Source organism: Falco naumanni, chromosome 6, assembly GCF_017639655.2.
Source record: "Falco naumanni isolate bFalNau1 chromosome 6, bFalNau1.pat, whole genome shotgun sequence".
Lineage (NCBI taxonomy): Eukaryota > Metazoa > Chordata > Aves > Falconiformes > Falconidae > Falco > Falco naumanni.
In genome coordinates, this window is record NC_054059.1 from 56,863,795 (window position 1) to 56,885,855 (window position 22,061).

A 22,061-nucleotide genomic window follows, 5' to 3' on the forward strand; every position below is an offset into this window, starting at 1 on the left:
ACAGCAATGCTACTTCAGCAACATACTTTTTCCAAAATGCCACAGTTAATAGCGAAGTCATGCAGGGAACAGCAAAAGCCAATATAGTATTTAGGACATTAAAGCAGCATGTCTGAAATAAGAGACATCTGGATTCAAATAAAAGTAAACATCTATTGTGCATTAGTTGTTGCCACTCTTTGTAAGGCTACAAAACTTGGACTCTTTATGGTCTCCACATCAAGCATCCAAACCATTTCCAACACACTACATTCATGCCCTTGCTGCCATAAAACTACAGGATGTTACCTTGAATGCTGCAATCCTACATTGCTGTCACATTGTCAGCAATGAAGCAGGATTACAGGATGCCCAGTTATGCCAGACCTAGTTCTTATGTTGGACAACATACTGCCAAAAGCAGGTTTTCTATGGGCAGTTGAAATGCAGAGAAAAGCTCGGAGGTAGCATAATGAGGTGGTTAATGGGCGAGTTTAAGGCAAATCCTCAGTTATATAAGATTTTCTGCTCCGGCAAAGAATAGGTGCTTATGCCATCATAACATGCGTATAAAATCAGAATGGTGCTATATGGTTTAAGTGAGGGGTCCTCAAACTACGGCCCACGGGCCGGATACGGCCCCCGAGCGTCCTCAATCCTCCCCCTGGTATTTACAGACCCCCTGCCCCGCCCCTGCCGGGGGTTGGGGGGGAAACCAAGCAGCCGCAGATGGCTGCCTGCCACTGCATCCGCACGCCGGCCCCCTGGTTAAAAAGTTTGAGGACCCCTGGTATAAGTGAATATGGTAGCAAAACAGATTATAAGCGTGCCTCACAGTATCGTGAAAATGGGCATCTTTCTGGGACAGTAAAACCAAGTCCTGATATACTAGTGGAAAACAGGTGTCATAATCACTCTCTTTCCATCCTTGGTGCAATTATATTTCTGACATCACCATTTTAAAGGGCTACTTATGGAAGATGTAAATCATATATTTTGTAAACACTGGCACAGGTTGCCCAGAGAGGTGGTAGATGCCCCATCCCTGGGAACATTCAAGGTTTATTCAAGGACCACAGGATATGGCCCCTGTCACTGCTGAGGTGGGGTCATGCTGCCAGAGCAATAGAGCCCTGATTGCTACAATTGCTCGTTCTGAGATCTGGGGAAATTAGAATGTGTTGGACAAGGCTTTGAGCAACCTGATCTCATTGAAGGTGTCCGTGCTCATTGCAGGGGGGTTGGACTAGCTGACCTTTAAAGGTCCCTTCCAACCCAAAGTATTTGATGATATGAAGATACATTTTTTTGTACATCTTTTTTACATCTTATTGTTGAGACCATTAGATAGTGACAGGAGAAACAAATTGTTGACTATTTGCTGGAACTGTTGCAGGAGTTTTTGCTATTATATCCTTGTTTTTAACAACAGTGAAAGGATGAGTCTTTTTCCGTATGAGAGAGAGGGTAGGATTCTACAATTACTGTAATTGGCATTCAAATTGCCTCAACATATGGAAGGCAGTTGATCTGCACAAGTAGAGGCGTTTTTTAATGTGAACCTTAATTTTTATGTGCACTAACACCATCCAGATTGTCTGAATTGCCTGCTTGTTTTGTTGACCCATTACAATAGAAAATATGTAGTGAAGCAAATCTCAAATTAATCCCTGATCTGTTTCTAATTTCTCAGATTTTGCTGAATTGAGACTGTCGTTCCTGTTTTGAAATGACAGGGCTGCATTCCCTAGAATTTTGTAACAGATTTTATAAGGACTGGTAATTCAACATGCTGACATTATTTTCTGCAGATGTAAACAGATTTTTTCATAGTTCTTTAGTGTTTTTCACTTCTGCTAGTTCATAGAGATGTAATCCTGAAGGGCTTAGTATCTGATATTATTCCAAAATTTGGAAAGGTTGTCAGCTAGTTCCCATTCTGTTTGAAATCACTGAGCCATAATGTTTATACAGGAATTTACATCCATGTGTTCATCTTTTATAGTACTTCCTTTTGTACACCTAATGGAAAAGGGTTACCATTCCTTGCTCTGGTTGTAAAGGTTTTTAAAGATACTGGACTGTGAAATTTTGGTCACTGGGTTCTTCGTCTGCTCTGTGAAACCTCTAGAAGAAGCTTCTGTCCTCTGTATCTCAGATGTGATCAAAGATGATGATTGCTGTATGTAATAATGCATTTAATTTTCTACTCACACATTTACAGATAATGTTGCTATAGATATCAGATAGGAAGGTTGATTTTTTTTCTGATTACTGTGTTTATTGAGGAATATATGTCACAAGTCCCCACAAATAGCCATCAGATATTAACCATCAGGGTTAGAATGGATTTGTGATCGGTAACTTGTACTGCGGAGCATGCCATTGCTGTTACCAACCGCTTGCGTGATTCAGCCTAGATCATGCACTAAGATGGGAAAGGCTGGTGGCTATTTGCAGCAGTCACTACCTATTTGTAAATCTACCAAGTTCTTATTTTTGCTTTTGAACAGAATTTAGAAGCCCTCATTGTCTGTAAGTAGCTGGCAGTTTAGGGACTGAGAGATGGCAAACTGAATCTCATTATATGCTTGTCCAAACATGAAAGCTGGTAATCTGGTTGCCTTTGTCTAAAAGGATATTGCTTACTCGGCGTAAGCTCTGAAGCATGATGCTACTTAGCCAAATCAAGTAGCTTTACTCATATAGATTGAATTCATACTGAACTGAAGAGTTTTCTCAGACTCAGAAAGTGAAATAGATTTGTGCATGAGAATTGAGCAACAGAAGCCATAACTTCCTGGGCGTCCCCTTCTGAGCAGTGGTGGTGAAATTTACTCATTTTATACCCTTGGAACAGAACCAGCTGAAAGTACTTTTCCAGATCATTTTAGGAAGCAGACATCTTTTATACTTTATTTTTAGTAACTCATTCAAGGAATCGTTTTGGATGAATGCAAACAATTAGGTGAAACAATTTGGTTTGCTGGAGGAGGAGATCTGCAGTGCTTGGGTAGATCATAGTGTGGCGTAATAGATGGGAGGTATGGAGTGCTGCAGTGCTTGGAGGACAGTGGGTTGACTTTCAGAAGCTCAGCTGAAAGAAAGCCTGTTTAGTTGTTCATGGCAGGCCTCCTGAGTCGTCTTCTGTTTGTGATCAGAAAAGCTCAGCAGAACCTTTGTTCTTCGGAGACAGCACAGCTGCATTGTGTTTCGAGTGCAGTCTGAGGATGTGGGACTTCTGGATATAACGGCTGACTGCCGATCCAGCTGTTGGACAAGAACCTGATGGACTTTCATATGAACTAATGCCTAGAACTTGGAGGAGAAGAGGAGCAGCCACCTGGGTACTGTTGCTGCCTGAGCCTACAGTAAGTGTGTGCTGCCTCGCCTGCTGCCAGCCAGCCCGCAGAGGGGACAGACTGGGCAGATATGCAGCACGTTGTAGGTAGTTGGGCCCCTGTCAGGGACTCGACCGCAGGATATGGCCCCTGTCACTGCTGAGGTGGGGTCATGCTGCCAGAGCAATAGAGCCCTGATTGCTACAATTGCTCGTTCTGAGATCTGGGGAAATTAGAATGTGTCCATATGCTGATCAAGACACTTCGCTAGTATGTCAAAACTATAAAACCAAGTGACAGCTGCTTTTTATCAAGTGATAAAATTTCTTTAAATATTACTCTTTCCACATTTGAGGTCTTTGCTCAACCTCTCTTCAAAGCAAAACACATCAGCTGTATGGCATACTCCATTCAGTGGTGTATGGAGGCTCCTTCAGCCCTACCCAACACAGAAGTGTTTAATCAGGCTAAATTTTGTCATTGCCATACGTGGCCATGATATAAGAAGAAATGTAAGATTTGCAGCAAATCATCTTAACACTTGTTAGGCTAAAGGGGAAATATATTCATGGAGGATAAGCTGACTGTAAGTCTTTTATCTTTTTCTCTCCCTTCTCAAAACATAGCTACTCCCTGTTTGAACATGGTTAAGGTAGTTGGAACCAATTTGTACGATGGTATAAGTGTATGAGACAGAAACATATACGAAACATCCCTAAACCAGAAGCTTCTTATTTTTTATGAGAACAAATACTGTCAGTCATTTTCCTATCCTGCTGGTGTTTGTATAACATTAATTTTGAGAACTATGTGATCTTTGTCTCCTGATTGAATGTCTAACTAGAGGTTTTACAGCAAAGTGAAAAAAAGATACCATCATCGTGAACACTGGAAAGTTCTTCATCTGTAAGCATAATGGCTAGCTTGTGAAATTTACAGTCTCGCAATTTTTACCTTGGTTAAAAAAAACTTTGAGAACTTGTTTCCGGTTTGGGGTAGGGCATATGAAATATGAACGCGTGCTTTCATGTTCGTGCTGAGGCCTTTCCACTGTCTCTTCCATTTTGTTATTATTACTGTCCAGTTTAATATGAGGTATTTCAACTTTTCTGGTGGGAGCTCTTTATTAAAGAGAAAGGTCTTGGTTCCTCTATGATGTACAGCATTGCCTTTGCTAGTTGTGCCTGTGCTGTCTGCATAGTGTATCAGAGCTGCTTTTCTGCAAACAGCATAGCTCATTTCTTTAGCAGCACAGTCATACAAAAATTAGTATTTTAACTTTCAGCAAGCAAACAATGGCAAATGAACAAGTGTTCAATTCACAAACCTTGCCCTATTTCTCTGTGTAGCTATAGATTTCTGTCTAGGAACCAGGCATCTCATTGGGATCAGAGTATGAGATTTTGGTTGGAGGATTGCTCTCCTCTGGTTTTTAACTATGGAGTAAAGGGAAGAAATGCAGATATTTCATCTGTATAGAGTGAGCATAGTTATTGCAGTTGTGTATATGTTTGTTAAGCAGTAACTTGCAAAAAAAAAATAACCAAATGTTTTTTTCTATGTTCTGAGGACTTTTTTTCATTTTAAAGACTTTTATTCCACATACTCAATTTCTCTACTATCCTCTAAAAATGTGATTATTAGTAAATTCCCATGAGTAGTGTTGAAGGAAGATGCTGTCTTAGGGATATTCTAAGTTTTTCAAGACAAAAAGGACTAGGTATCAGAATTATTATTGATTTCCAGTCACTGTAAAGTACACACACATCACAATAAAGGTTAAGTGCCTAGAAGAATGTAAAAGAGCAGAGACTTTAAGTAAAAAGAAATTCCAGATTAAAAAGAAATCAGATTAAAGTAAATGCAGTGAACTACTTTCTTTATGAGTAAGTATGGAATGTTTTCTTATACGGCTACTGTAAACAGGATGTTTTCTTTTTTTCTTCTTAATGCAGACATGAATGCATCAATATTTAATTTGACCACAAACAGTGTATTTTTTGCTTTTAACCCCAAATATATTTCAGACTTTGTGTGTTTTTATAACGATGATACAAATTTATAAATCCTTAATGCCTTTAATGCTGCCCATATGTTGTGCTGAAATCCTTAGGAATCTGTAAAAATAAAAATCAAGAAGATAGTTATGGACTCTGAAAGCTGAAAACAGACCTAAGCCAGTCTAACAGCTAAAGATTTGTCAGCTGGATCCTAATGCTCCTAAACCTTTAGCATAACAAATGCTGCGTTTGAGAACTTATCCCATTATATCTGGGCATCTTAAATCACTCCACAGAAAAAATATAAAATAAAACAAAATAAAATGCTCTACTTCTAAATAGAAGGCATGATCTGGCATCTGTGCTTCTGCCCCAAGTGCTGTCCTTCTGTGCCACAATCAGCATGAGCTGTTCTTAGATTTATGCTTGTGGGCATATGGACAACTGGAAGTCATTTGGAGATGTCATTTGTCCTCTTTTTTTTTTCTTTTTTTTTTTTTCTTTTGCCCTTATCCACTGTGAATTGCTAAGGATGCTGCTAGTTTTACTCCAAAGCAGTATGCACTCCAATTGCTTCATGTGTGGTTTTGAATTTCAGAAGCAGAGAGCAAGACAAAGCCATTCTAAGGACGAGCGTGTGTGCATATACAGGTGTCTTCCACCAACAGAGTAGAGAGTTGATTCCTCAGCCTGTGCAAAAGCTCTGTCTCAGGGTTTTACACACACTTGCCCCATACCTGCCAAAGATTAATCAGGCAGAAGCAATTGGAGGCTCTCATCAATGTATAGACTTTCCATGCCCATTTGAAACCCAAGACTTTTAAAAGCTAGGGGTCATTACTAGTTTGGAGGCTACCCTGCCCATGGGACCAAGAAATTCTGCTAGTCGGCCTATCTTTTGTTGGTAGCCTTTTGTTAAGTGACAATTGCTTTCCTCCTTTCACAGCAACTATTCATGTTGCTGGGTTTTGTTTTCCCATCCACTCATAGTAAACTGATGCACCAGCACAGCATTATAATGAATTTCTATTTGGTTAGGCAAAAGTTGGATTATCATGAGTAATCAAATTACTCCTCTGGAGACAGGATTTCTAAGTGAAGTGATGAGGTGAAGCGATTACAGCTGTAACCCTTACAAGCATAAAAAGATGTGTTATGCTAATCCTTTGTGAATGGATTGAATTGAAAGTGAGGGGAATAAAAAAGAATGCTCTTGGAAGAAGAAGGGGGTATGAAAGGACTACTGTGTCATTTATTCCCTTTTCATTCATCCTTTGTTGCTATAGAGAAAAAAAAGTAGTGGTAAACTGGAGTGCTTTACCTTTCAACTCTGTCATTCAAATCATTTAATCTTAAGCTGCCTGAAATACTGTGTAAAAAAATCAAGGCAGGGAGAAGTAAGGAGGAAGGACAGGTACAGTGAAAAGAAATGTGTGGGGGAAGTGCCAGTAAGTGTAGGTTTTAAGATTTCTAGACCTGGTATGACCTTATCTTACTTTACTGTAAAACCAGCAGAGTGAGGAGGGGGAAGAAGACACTGCAGAAAGTAAGTTATGCCAAACATTGCCTTTATCTGCAAACATTTATAGCTCAACTGTGAGGTCCTTGTTACCCTTAGGCTTGTTTATTTTCTGTTTCAGCTTTTTTCAGCTGTAAGATAGGAGTGTTCTGTTTCAAGTTAATACCTGAAAAGACTTGTAAAGGCTTAGCTAGAAGGAGAGATGGCATGCAAATTACAGTGTAGTAATTAACTGAATAGAGCAGCATAAATATGTTTTCTTAATTGGAGAAGAAGAAATAACTTACTTGGTTTTAGTTGACCAACCTGAATAAAAATGGCCAATGGTGTAAGTTGTTTTTTCTTTTGTTTTGTTTTGTTTTTTAAGATTTCAGGTAGTTCTCATTGTTGCTTTTTTTTCCCCTTTCTGTATACTTTTTGGAGGGTGGGGACATTGACCCTGGCCAGCAACCAAGCACCCACCCAGCCACTCACTCACTCTGCCCACCAGCAAAACAGGGAAGAGAATCAGATAAAAAGCTAATTCTTCTAGAGCTACAGGATGAGGAATATGTGGCGGCTTAAAAAATAAAAAAAAAATAGTTTTAATTGGGCTGTTGCTGTCACTGGGTTTTCAATCAGCAATTGTAATTAAAGTTTCCTAAATATTAATGGCACTTTTTACCAAAAAGTCAAGATCAGTGTAAGATGGTTCAATGCAATGAAACTTCTTTTGAATTTACAGTCACTAAGTAAACATTAAGTCAATGAGCTGAGTAAGAATGAAATTTAGTTAGTGTATTGCTATGCAGTAAAACATTTCATGTACCCTGCTGTTTCCTGAAAAGGGCTTTATAAGCACTCAATAAACAGATAGAAAATTGATATTATATAAAAAAATCTTTTGGTGATGGAACTGATTTAATAAATACCTGCAATATCTATGAATATTTAATAAAGTGGGGTTTTGTTAGTAGGCATAAATACATTTTGCTGTAAATGAATGAAAATAAGTTTTTTTATGTGTGTGTATCGTTCTGCTGGGAGCTTAGAGCCAATACATCTAACAAATTGTTGGAAAATTTTCCAGTAGGTATTGCTTTTATGTAAACTGAAAGTCCTTAAATTGTCATCTTTATTCACTACAGTTCATGAAGCAGAAGACAAAGAGACTTGAAATAAGGTTTTTCTTTCAGTAGTTTGTATTAAGAGTGGTTGAACTACTACTCCGTTTGTCCATCCGGGCTAGCCCTGCTGATTTCACCTGCAGGTCCGCTCTCAGATGCATATGGAGTTCTTTGATTTTGCAGGTCTCAACAGTAGCTGAAGGTACAGAAGATTTGAAGCAAACGAAAACATTTTTAGTTTAAAAATCTGTTCACGCTTTCTAAAAAACACCTGTGTTAACAGTACTAATAACAAAAAAAATTAAAAGGAAGAAATGGACTCTGAAATTTGGTCCTTGCTTTGCTTATATTTATGCTTAATCTGATTTCAAGTCATTTATATGGTCAGTGAAGATTACTTTAAGAAGTAATTCTTTATGCTTAGGAAAAATTTCAGGCTTAAAAATCTTATAAGAAGCATTAAGAGTATAGAAACAGCGCAATAGTTTGAAACAGGAATTGATTGATTTGGAGGGGGGGAAGGCAGTTGAATGATGAGGTCTGCACTGGTATTTTTCTGTCAGGTAGGTGACACCACTTCCCTCATTTCAGTGACGTTGGTTGGTTTGTTTTTACCTGCACAGTAAGAAATCGAAAGGAACGTATTTGCTACAACTAGAGTTGAAGACTTAGTATCACTGACCCAAGATAATATATATCACAAGGAGGTTGATCTGTAAATCACTCCGTGCAGATTTGACAGTGCATTTCAGTCATGATTTGTAATGCTATTTACGTTCTCGTTCTGCCCATCTCACAAAAAGGCAGGCAGTTTATGCAGAGTTATGTGGTACTTTTGTGTGGTGGCAGCACATGTAGGAGTTCCATTGCTGACCAGCACAGGGAATGGCCTTTTTAGAGTGCGCAAAGTAATGTTTGTAAGAGGTCTGGGATTCTGCCTTTGGAAAGAAGGAAGGAATGAAGCCATCTCTTTTGCTCACAAAGATCCACATTTGGGTTTGCTCCACTTTTTGTTGGCATGTATCACTCAGATTCATGCAGCAAGGGAGCAGAATTCAAGTCCAATGTAAATTGACATTTACAAGCAAAAATTATTGATTTCATAAAAAGTCATTTATTTTCAGTGATAATTTTAAACACTTTCTATATCAACCATAATGATTTCTTCTTTTTTTTTATGTATTTTATGCTCCCTTTTTTCTATTTTCTTTTTTGCTGGGTTTTTTTTTTTTTCAATTTTTATTTTCCTAATACTCCAAGTCTTTTTTTCATTGTGTTTTTCCTGTTCTCTGCATGTCTCTTTTCCAGACCCTTTTGCTTTTCATTTCTCATTTTCCTTGCCACGTCTCTGTATTTTGATTCTCCTGTCAGACCTAGGGCAGCTCTTTTAACGACAAGCTGTCTTTCTGCTGCTAAACCCTGAATCATCCCTCTTTTATCTCCGCACTCTTTCTTACAGCAGGGTTTCTCCAGCCCTGGTGGGGGGCTGGGGAGAAGGCCACAAGCAAATGAGGGGAGTGTTTCAGGGAGGAAAGCAATCACATGCTATAGGCAGTACGTTTGTTTACCCAGTATGTAGCCATATTAATAGCAGCTTGAAAGGGTGCTCTTTATCCCTTCTCTCAGTTAATGAAACGTCAGCTGATCGAGATGCTTTCTGGTAAGCAAGGACTGGCTCATCTAATGTCTCTTCTCCACTGGGTTGAGAGGTAGGACCTGAAAAGCAGTCTTCCTTTTTATAGGCAATCAGTGGTCGCTGAGATTCTTTCAGCGAAGCAGAGCATGAGCTTTTTCTTAAATACTCAGGGCCACGTGCTTAAAGCTAAATCAACTTTAAAAAGTGCTTGGGAGCCAGCTCCAGTTGAATCTCAGGGGGGTGTTTTTGAAATTGCAATAGCCTTAGAAAAAAAGCCTCAAACATGAATCTCAGTGAAATACTGAAACTGGAAGAAATACAGAGTTAAAACTGCATTCCTTGCATTTCAGAAAATACTGCTTCACGAATTTATTTACTTATGAGAACAAGGCAATAATAACTACTTAGAGTGATGAGATCAACAGAGTCTTAGTTGGTGTCTTCATGTATGAAGTAGGCATCTTGGAATAATTCAGGTTGAAAGGGACCTCTGGAGATTACCTGGTCACACTCTTACTCAGAGCAGGTGCAGCTTAGTTGGATCTAAATTGCAAGTTAAATTAGGTTGTTCAGGGCCTTGTGAAGCAGAGTTTTTAATGTCTCCAAGGACAGAGATTCCTCTTTGGGCACCTGTCCCGGCATTTGACCACCCTCATTGTGATTTTTCATTATGATTTTTTTTTTTTTTTTGCACCCCTATGCTATCTGCTTTGTGATTTCCCTCGTTGCAAGTTGTGTCTGTTGCCCCTAGTCCTTTTCCTGTGTATCTTTCCAAGCAGAGTCTGGCTGTGCCTTCTCTACATCCATCCATCCATGAGGCAGCTGAAGATGGCAACAACATCAATTCTCTCCTTCCTTGTTTTCTGCAAAGCTGCTTTCTGCACCCAGGCTGTACTGTGTTATGGTATTACCATGCCAAGTACAGGGTGTTGCACTTGTCTTTGTAGGTGAAAGAAAGTAGAGTTATTTTCCAGAGAATGTCATATGTAGCTGAGTGGAATTATATCAGCCCCGGTGCAAGATTGAGAGCACAGAATCAAACATTTATTTTTACCAGTAAACACCCTATGGTCTACAAAATTGCAAGATGACTAGGTCCCTTCTCCTTTCTCAGTGCGGTAGTGGTAGGTGTATTTACCCCTAAGTGATCGTTGAGATAACAGAGACAGTTGACCCTTAATACTTCAGATTTTCTAATATTTATGTTTATTGCATGGTAAAACAAGTTAGTGTTATGTGTGATTTTAGATCAAATTACATTCTGTTTCTTGCTTTTCCTTTTCAGCATTTTTACCTGCTAAAAAAGTGAAAAATATTTACCTTCTGAAGTGTTTTAGTGATCAAAAAACACCTTTCTAGTTTTCTTATGAAGTTTAATGTAATACCAAGGTTTTTTAATTTTGGTTCAGAAATACTTTATTATTCTCCACTTTGTTTCTTAAATGCTGGGGGTATGCAAATAGTTTTGTATTTAACTTTACTTTGGGGATTTTCTGTAAGTAGTAGACATGACGATACAGGATTGCTTTATGTTTTCACGCAATAATTTCTAGCCTTGTTATTACACAGAATCAGGCAAGAGGACATCTTATCTGGAGATATTGTCATTGCATTGATGGGCTAATGTTTCTTTTCAAGCACTGTAACAGTACTTTTGATTTATGAGAGGTGCTCATGCCATCTGAAATTCATCCATATTGGTGCTGCCTGAATATGTCAGGGTGACTTCATCTACCCAAGTTTGAAAATTTTGGCTAGCTGTCTCTAAGAAAGCTGATGGATAAAACTGCCTGAGTTTTAAGGAATACGAAGCTGAAGTGAGTCATTCATTAAAGTCATATCAAGTTAGTCACCAAGGAGGTGAAAAATGGCTTTATTTGAAGAGAAGAAAGGCCATTTTCACTGTGGACAGTCAGGAATACCTGCTTATAAATGGGAGCTTGCGCTGTGGAGTAGCCTGTGTGTTTCAAATTGCAATTCACATTTTGCCAAAGGGGCAATTTAAATGAGATAACATACAGATGTGTCTTAGCCTGTGTCTCTGAACACTAGAGCACTTTATTTTCATGTCAGTCCATGTTTAGTTCAATTTTTTTCTTATTTTAAAATGCAAATTTGTTTTTGCTTGTTGTTAGGCAAAGCTTGTGTAGATATTTTTGCCACCTCATCTGCAAGAGTTCTTGGCACTCCTTCAGTTTAAGGTGATTTTCTCTTCCAAATCAGTCACATTTTAATCAGATCACAACTGACTCAAAACCTTAAAACCAGATTTAAAGCATAAATACCAGTACAGTAATCTTCTTTGCCAGCAACCCATTACATAAATCATAATACAACATTTGCATGTTATAGTTGGCTTCATTTATTTTGACTTCCATGTGAATTTGAACCTTTGTTAGCTGTATTCTTTTTTTCCTTTGGTACAGTTGTATTTTCCTGGAGAAGCTAGCTGGGAAAGCAACAGCCCAAGGCATATCCAATACAGAGCAACTGATTTCATCCTCTGGATAAAACCAAGTAGATGCTTCACTACCCACAAAACATGCAGCCAAGGGGGGCCACAAATCCACTTTTAAACTGATACTTTTTAGTTCTGCATACTACTTTTCCTACAGCCTGGCTTCCTTCTGTCAGAGTAAAGCTTTTTGCAAGTAAAAACAGATTCATCTTTACTTTTTATGAACCACTGTAATAACAGATATAAAAAGTTCATCTAACTTTAATCATGGAGGATTTTTATTACATCTCGTTCCCCCATCACAGTTTTGTATATTTACTTGAATAATGGAAATAACAGCAAGTCCTTTATTTCTTTGAGAAGAGAGAAACTGATTAGAGTTTAAGGTTTGAAAGCAACAAGACTTCTGTATGAAAAGAGAAAAAAGTGAAAAAGTGAAGACAAATGTTCAGAAAGTGGCAATACACATTAACAGTCTTTCTTGCAGGCATGTTTCGTCCTGTAGTCTGCAGGGCTGCCACCTCTGCCTCCTGCCTTAAAGTTTCTTTGAAATACTAGTAATATAGGAATATGTAGAAAGAGAGGCAATGACACAATATGAAAGGCTTTTAATGTCATTACAGGTCCTGATTTGAAGTCGGTAGTCAATGGCAATCAACCCAGAGCTGCGAACATCAATGTGTTTTTTTCCTACCATTGTCATTGCATTAGCTGCATGTTGTTACAGTGCCATTACAGCTGTGTTTCTAGATGTCAGATGTGGTAAACAAGCCTATAAACAGGCTCGTGACTTACACAGGGTTTAAGGCTTAGGTAATGTATTTGTGTTGCAAATGGTTGGTGTAGCAGAAGATGTCAAAGCTTTCAGTCAGCTAAAGGCTGTTGCCTTCATCTCGCAGCTGGTAGACTAGCATGGATAAGCACCGCCGCTTTGATGTTTCAGTGCAAAATCGGGTGGCCTAGCTTAAAGCGCTGCCATAAGACCTTTCAGATGTATTTGGATAAGTAGATTTAGGAGCGACTGCAAAATTAGGGTAATGACTGAGACAGTACTTGCAGCCCACTGCGGTGTGTGGCTGGGTGATACCCAGCTGGTTTGGAAGAGGATATTTGCCTTTCCTTCATGCTCCCAGATCTCCAGTTGTTTGGATACCTATTAGAGCTAAGGAGTTCAGGAGAACCTCGAGAGTGTTGACCTATGTAGCTTTCTGAGAGTGGATGCTCTTCAGATGGGAAGATTTTAAAGAGAAGGAAAGTTTTCTGCCATGGGTGTTGCACACTAGTGTATTCTGTGTTGGTGCCCAGCTAGTCCAGCGGACTCCTGGAGACACAGAATCATGTCAGGAAAGTATGATATACCTGAAGAAGCTGCAAAAAAATTCTCTAGATGGAAGAGTAGAATTCATGAGAAAGCATCTTTCTTCTTTTGGGAGATATATATATATATATTTACTCTTTCACTTTATTTGAAAAAGGACCAAATTTTACAGTAAACAAAATATTGAAGACTGGCAGTCATGACAGTAAGAATCTGGGGTACTAATAACAGCTGATGGGTGCTGTTAAAGACTAGGTTTTGCATTATCTACATGGGTTTGGAAAAACTGGGACCTAACTCCAAAGGAAGAATTAACCATTTGTTTTCTTGTAGGGGATTCTGTGTATTTTCTCAACTTTTGCCATTCTGAAGGGCAAATAATAAGTGATGGGTGCTATTAAAGACTAGTTTTAGCACTGTGTAAGGATGAAGGAAAAACTGTTTCAGTTCCTCCTCATTGCCTTTGTCTTTTGATTCCATCCTCAGTGTTATTAGCACTGCATTTCATCTAAGATAATTTTTCATCTTGGGAGTTTCTGTGTTTTGAGCTAGTGTGAGTGTAGTTTGGGTTGCGTTTGCAGTTTTGTGGTGGAGGAGAGTTGCTTCCTTCAGTGTAATTGCACAGGTCTGCAATAACTCTGCAACTCCTACGCTACCAGTAAATTCTCACTTATGATTTTATAGTTGCTTAAATTAGCAGAAGTTATTCACAGAATATTATTTTCAATAAATATAGCAAAATGGAACTTCAGACATTTGAGAGTAATATTTTTGCCCATAAACTATGTTGTTTATATATAAATGAGAACGCTCATTATAATGTACTTTGTCTGCTAAACTTCTTAACTGTTACCTGGTGGAAAGGCACATAAAGATGAAGTATTTTGTATATTTCTTACCAAACACTGCTTTGATAGTAATTTTCTTTTCAGGTTTAATTCTGAGCTAACAAGCCATATAGGAGTCATTGTCAAAACCAGAGAATTTCTTAATGCAGTGTTTTGCATAGCTGAAATTTTATAACTAACATGAAGTGAGAATTTATTTTTTTAAATGCATGTTTTCAAAAGCAGGCCGTTTGTTCAGACTAAAACTTGAAATTTGATTAATTTGTAATGTAGCCAAAAAGTAACACTTTTTTTCCTCTCCCTAAAAAAACTTCATAAATGATCTCATTACCAAAAGGCTGGCTGGCTTTATATGTTCTCAGGAAAACATACTACAACAGGTCTGACAACAGACCCATTGTACTTAGGAAGTAATCTCAGTGACTCTGAGAAATGGTAACAGTCCATCCAACAGGTCGTTGCTAAATGGTTGTGATCAGGTGGCTCAGAGGGTTAGGGGACCATTCTCAACCAATAGCCGTTTCCAGAAGATCAGGGAGAAAGTGGCTTAGATATTGTTGTTTCAGTTCATACTTTACAGCATGCATGTTATGTATTTCTGCAACTTTTTTTTTTTTTTTTTTTTTTTTTTAAATACCCTTTAAGGGTCTGTTAGTGCACATGCAATGAAAAAAATTGGTTTGAGTCTTTAGATCTTTTCTTCCATATTGGCTACTGAAAGAAGTGCATCAAGTGGTTCCAAGAAAGTCTTACTGTGAAAACTGATTTTTTTTCCAAGACATAGAAAATTAACCAGATTTCAAAATAAAAGTAGGTTGCATTAGGTATTTCTCTCAATTTTTCCAACATTTCAAACGTTCACCTGTTATGGGATGAGATGTGGTGTTTTGAAACAAGTATATAGTATTGTCCACTATTTATATTTTGAGGGATCCTGTAGCTTTCTAAAACCTGAGTTCTCATGGGGAAGGGACATGTTCCTCTGGCCTTGCAGTTTGCTCTTTGCTTGGAGAGGTGCCTTTTCAGAAGCCTTAGCCCACATTTTTAACTTGTGTCCTGTTCTGGTTAAAACAGCTAAATGGAAGCTGACAGTTTTAACTTCAGCTTACACCCCTGTGTAAAATACTTCGTCACTGTTGCCATCCGCATTCACCCAGAGCTTTTTGTGTCCTGGAGGCACAGTTGCATCACTGAGCTAGCACACTTAAAGCTAGCTTAGTTATCTCTACCTAAACAGCTGTTTCTTGCATGACGATGGTAACTTGCAAATCAAAAGCCGTACAACAGCTGTAGATTATAAGATGCACATTCCCTATAGCTGAATCCTATCCTTGCCATACTTTGAAAGACAGTGAAGTGCCTACAAAGTACACACACAAGTAGAACATCTTAGTGGCAGGAGAAATGCACTGAAGGCCCTAGTCTGCTCTTTCAGTGTGACCTGTGGACAGCAGGGCAGAGTGCTGCTGGAACATTGTCTCCTCAGCATTGTTCCTGCTTTGGCTTTCTTCATCTGCACATGTCCAAGGTCTCACAGCTAGTGAGGTAAACGGATTCAGCAATTTCTTCACTTGATACTTCTGAATCTTTTAAGGTCAACTCTTTTATAATTGGTTATAAATTCATGGATGTTACTGCTTGCAGAGTAGTCGTTGTGAATTTAAATTGCTTCTCAGTGGAACATTGCAAAAGTCCTCATTAATTTCAGTTTTGGTCCCTAGTAGCAGCAGACACTTGGTTCACCTGATTCTGTTTTCCTTGTAGTTTCCTACCAAAGTAGTACCACTCAATGGACTGATCTGAAAGTTCCAGAGAGTAGTAAAGATGGGGTTGATTTTTTTTATTATATATGATTTAGGTACACTTCTGAAGGCTTAACAATACCACTCAGAAACTGATGATTTTATATAAATGTATATAATATACTGGAATTTCCAGGTAGCATTCTCATTATTATATGGCAAGATATGCTGTGCTAGTTGGCTTAATTAATTAAAATGCATATGAATATTTATAAGCTGCATTTTCATAATTTAAAAAACATCCAGTAGCATAAGCTCAGGATATTTTTCTGCGCTATCTGGAAGCAGGATCTGTGAGCAGGTGTTCACAGTATAAGCTGTTTACCTGGTACCATATCTGTATGCAGAGCCACCTGTGGGACTTCCTGTGCTTAACTTCCATAGCATCTCATACCATCCCAAATCTGACTAGAGGTTAGCCTGAAGCTATATTTATTTCATTTTGGTACATAAGCCATCCTTTGAGAGGGATGCTTTTTCAGAAGGAGCTGTAGGGGCCCATGAAACAGGTCTCTATCCATTTCTGTGGCAACGACCTTTTATGTAGAGAACTAATTTTCTTCGTACAAGGGCTTAACTTGTAATAACACAAAGCTCTGGGGCATGGAGGACCCCCCCCGTTAGGCATAGCTGGTAGTATCTGTGATGCCTCCCCATTTCCCTCAGCAAGGGACACACATGAGGACAAAGATGGGTGCAGTATGTTGCAACACAAAGTGGGGCAGCAGATTGTACCTACGCATCATCTCGCTACCCTCCTCTTTTAGGACGGGTGTGCAGAAGAGGCTGGCGGTGCCGGGCAGCCTGCTTTTCACCAGCAGAGCCTGTTAAATGCTGTTCCTTGGGGCAGCTGCGGACCCTGGTTACCATGGCGACAGGGATGCACCTGACACTTCAAAGCACAGCTCAGGCTATCACGTTTTCGGTTCATAATCAAATAGAAGTTTTCTTTTTAATAATGCTACCCTAAAAAGCTGTAATTTAGAGTCTTGGAAGCAACAGCTTAGATTACCCAAACTCTAGTGAATTTCTGGCGTGCCTTCATCTCCCAGAAGAGATGTACTCCAAGAGAGAAGAAGCTCTTCTGGAAGATGTAGAGAAGGGAGAATTGTGGGGATTCCTTTCCCTGTAAATGTATCTCCAGCTTTCAAGCTCAAAAAGAAAATCTTAGAGAGGCCAGCAGCATACCAACGTGACTCACATGTGGACATCTCTAAGACCTCATGAATCATGTGCATTGCTTGCTGGAACAAGTTGCACATCTCCTCTCCCCCATCCCTGCAAAAGCACATTCAAGTGTTTTCATCAAATAGAATCAGCAGAGAATTTGGGGTTTTTTAACATAATTAAGCTAAAAGGGGTTTCGGATCTTCTCTCTCTGAACTTGAATTTATTAATTAACTTTCAGACTTCTAAAAATTTCCTTAATTGCACAATGATTATCATTCTAGCAAAGCAGTAACAAAACTGATGGAGATGGAATGGTCTTTCTGGGTAGATGATTAAAACACAGGGCAGACCAGTCTAAAAGAAAATATTCATCAGAGAATCTTGCTTAGTTTCTCAAAGAGCCCTTTTCTCAGGTGGTAGACTGACATATCTCCAGAGCTGCCTGGAACTCCAGTTTCATTTGATGTTATCCTGATGTTACTTTGCTTAGCTCATTCAGACATCATTCCAGGTTTTAATTAAAAGTTTTTGAATGCCACATAACAAAGGTGCAGAACAGATTATCTTGAGCAGAGCTATTTTGAATATCAAGCTATGCAGCAATAACATCAGTTTGTGAGAATTCAAAGATTTGCCATAAACAGAAATTAACGTTCAAAGAAAATGCAGTATAATAAAATAGCAGCTTTAATCATGCATAAAACAGCTTCTTCCCTTGCTCACACAAAGGAAACCCAGCATAAAATGCTGTGAATGTTAAGAGAGTCAAATGGTGTGGCGAGAAGGTTACGTATAATACCATGTTCAGGATTTCTGATCTAAAAGCTGTGTTTTAGAAGGCTGGCTGTTCTCTAAGTGGTACCATACAAGGAGCCCTGTGAAATCCTATCAGAATCTTCTGCTTGAAGAATTTTGTTTGTATGAGCGAGTAGAATGTGATTATCCTGATTCCAACACCATCTCCTTAGGAAAGTATAGGTGAATAAATTTTGTGCTGAATCTCATAAATTCTCTGACAATTTTGCAAGGCTGTGTGTAAATTCTGAACCACAGAAGGAAGAAGACAGGAAAGCAGTATGTGCCACTGCTGGATTCCTTATGCCACAGTCTATGTTAAGAATTAAGTATGAATACTATGCATACACTCAAATTAGAAGTGGGTGTTGGATTTTTAGGTGTATTTGATTAAAAACAATAATAAAAAAGAGGAATTAAGTACATCAGGAAACTGTGAGAATAAGATGGAATCTACCTCACTAGCTGTTTAGATTTTTACTGTCCCTGAGAGTGTTAGCAATCCTAGCCTAATTTAGAGCTGTTCACAGCTGAACTTCATGCTGTTGATCATGGAAGTCAACTGGTTGAATATTGTCCTTTAGTTTCTATGAAAACAAGGAAAACAAGTTTATATATGGTACCTGTTACTGGCAATGTGCAGAGCCAGAATCACTGGATTGAGTTGTTTTATGAACTTTGTGAATGGGACTGTGGAATATGATTGCTGTTACTGCTCATTAGTTCAGAAGAAAGGGGAGTGGATAAGTTGCTAAATCCAGTGTTCTCCTACAAATCTAGCTCATAAATCTTCTGTGTATGCAGCTATTTTTATGGGGGTAAAAAATGTAGTTAACTCTCAGTTTCAGATGAGAAACTCTTCTTGCAAATCTTATGCAAAATTGGTTTGCACTGGTTGAAAACTGTAGAATTATCTCTTAGACTACAGGAACAAATTGTGAAAAACATAGTAATATGCACGGATATTGTAAAAATTAACACTTAATTGAACATCTATTAGAGTAAGAACTGGCCAGAGGAATGAACAGCCAACAGAGTCCATTTTCATATGATCATCATTCTGTTACCACACAAGGTGGTTCTTCAAATCAGTAAATTACCTTTTACTTTTTTAATTACTGTAGCTCTCCAATTTAGAGAAAAGGATCTTGAGGGGGACCATGTCAAAGACTTAGAGGAGTCAAGGCAGATTACATCAGAAGCTCTTCCTTTGTCCACTGATGTAGTCACTCCATCATAGAAGGCCACTAGGCTGGTTCGGAAAGGTTTGCCATTGCTGAAGCCTTGGTTAGTTGAGTTGCTTGCTTTGGCAAAACCAGCAGTTCAGCCTATAGAAGAACCAATTCAGAGAAAGAAATATCCTGACAATCTTGTAGTCTAGAGGACAGAAAAAGCATATTCTCAGAGTAAGCAGAATTTTGCTTGCTATTGCAGTCCTTGTGCAATCAGCAACCAGGAGACACTGGTTTACGCACATAAGTTTAACCCATAGGTTCAAGGTTTCTGTGTTTTTGTTCTTTCATCGTGTATGTGTAAGCTCACACCTGCATACTACAATACACTTTGAATCAAAATTAAAACACAAGTAATATCAGATACTTTCAAATTCATAAGTTTTGTTAAATGGTTCTGTGCTACGTTCAATGGCTTCCTCAAGATAATATACTTTATTGCATACAGTGCACATATACATAAATAATAGATTACAGTGTGATTTATACCTGTAATTGCTGTTGTATAGTCCCCATATGTAACATTTAGTCTAGAGAATGCATATATTATCGGTTGCTGGAAACATACATACAATAATCCTGGCTTCATTTAAGTCAACAACAATTTTTCTGTTGCTAGTAGGGAGAGTGGTAGTGTTTTGCCCATAGAGTTTAGCATTTCAGATATAGGAGGCTCAACTACTGGTTATACACTTGCTTAGTCTATGATTACTCAATATAATTTTTCTTCACTATTTTAGGACTCTATGGTATGTTTCTAGTGGGCACCAGCTTTATCTCATAAGCAACATTAAAGTTCATAGAATGAGTTACTGTCTCTTGTAAGGAACTGAGCAAAAATGGACAAGCAGGTTATATCCTCCTGTCTTTTCACTGTTGTTCTAAAAACTTGGTCAGAGCGCTGCATTTGGAACAGTTACTGGTAATGCAAACTCAGTAATTTCTCACAGAATACATAATAAAGCACCAGTGCCTAAGTTAGGTGAATAACTCCCTCAGTAACCTTTCCTTCGGATTTTCTGAGAAGTGTATAGTTGTTTCTCTAAAGTAACTTTTCTGAATGAAATAAGATTGTGAGTAGCCAAGCAATAATTTTAAACACTCTGAGAAGCACTTGTATTGCAGCTTGCTCTATCAAGTAGTAGGGTCCTATTTTTCTCCCGGGAAGTGAGAGACAGGTCTCTCATTCTTTCCTTTCTGCTCCCATCTCTCACTAATGCTCCTGTGAAAATACCACCATCCTGATCAAGGCTCAAAGGCTGTACTTTTGGATGTATTTTTGAGTTTTCAACTTTTGAAGCGCATCTTCAGGTCACATCCAATCCTTGTGATTTGTATTTTGAAGTCTCTCAAAGACCTGGCCTTAAATCTCCATCCACTCAACTAAATCTCTTGCTTGAGCCTTAGTTATTTTGCAGCTTGAGCAGTTCTTACCTTTGCTAGGTCAGAGCTACCCAACTGTGCTCACATTGTACTCATGGTGATTCCACACAGTGACTATCCCACTCCTGCATGTTCCCCTCTCCACCCTTCCTTGTCCTTGCTGTTTCTCAGTACCCCATGTAGCAAACGTGAGGTTTTTTTCCCATTGGCATATAAAGCCATTTATATTTTAGCTTCGACTGGTCTTTTGGCTTGACTGATTGGCCTTTTGGCTTTACTGCTCATCAAATGTTCATTCGTATTTGTCACATCCAGCCCAGCTAATAGTAGACTGGGAGTTGATTCATTTTTTAAGCATTGAGAATCTCAAACACCACCTTCTTCCAGTTCCATCTCAAAAGTCATCCCCCTCGTTTCCTTTGTTAGTGTCATATGTGTATCTTTACATTAATTGTGGCTTATGTGTGAATGGTGTGTATGCAACTACACATGCACACACCACTTACCTGATCCTGACGCTTACCCCTAGACACTTTAGCAACACACATAATAATAATTAAAAATAATAATAATATATATAGTATTGAATCCATGCATGTTATGTATGCAAGTGTGTGTGCAGGCACATATTTACACAAAGGAGGAAGCATTTACTATTTCTCAGCAGATAGTTCAAGCCTTAGTGGATAGGGATGATTATGATGATGAAGTCTTATGATGATGATTAAGTTTTATGATTAAAGCACTGCCAGATCTCTCACTGTCTGCCTAGCTCTTGCATGGGTGTCTGGAAGAGAGCACGTTCCTGACTCAGAAGGTTGTTCTGTGGGTAAATTGTTAGTAAGTGGTTCAGACACCGCTGAGATGGGAGATACAGAAACAAGTAATAAAGAGTGATTTTTAAACAGTAGCATGATCCTTTCCTCAAAAGATGATATGGATTCCTGCACATGGAACCTGAATAGACACAGTCTGAGTAACACAGTTAAAACCAGAATGTATTAGATACCAGTTACCGCTGGTACTGACTACACTGGCTTTCTGAAAGGCCTATGGAACAGGTTTTCAGGGGATCAGTAGTGTGTTTCTATGGTGTGGCTTCACCTCAGTTTTTGTTCTGCATTTTTTTGGTGGTCTGTTCAGAAGCATCCTAGTTTCGGAGTAAAGGACATTTTCTGTGTAACGACATAGGCAGGATGATACCAACATCTTGTAGCTACTCCACATGCAGCCGCTGTGAGGGGGGAGAGGTTAAGTGGCATGTGCTGCATGCTGGTGGAAAGTGAGGGGAGAAGGGTCAGAGGGAAAGCAAGCACATGTACCCATCCATGCTTGTGAGCAGGGGAAAGGCAAAATGCTAAGCCACAGCCTTAGAAAGTAAGAACTAGAGAACTGAAGAGCCGTTTCCTGTCTTACAAGTAAACAACTCATGTGATTTTACCCCCGGCTGAAACCTATTTATATTTTCTGATGT

At 38.8% G+C, this 22,061-nt stretch overlaps 1 protein-coding gene across 7 annotated transcripts in view; it reads left to right on the forward strand.

The window, feature by feature from the left end:
• PTPRK (protein tyrosine phosphatase receptor type K) overlaps positions 1-22,061 on the forward strand; it is a 411,664-nt gene that overhangs the window by 351,015 nt on the left and 38,588 nt on the right. The window lies entirely within an intron of this gene.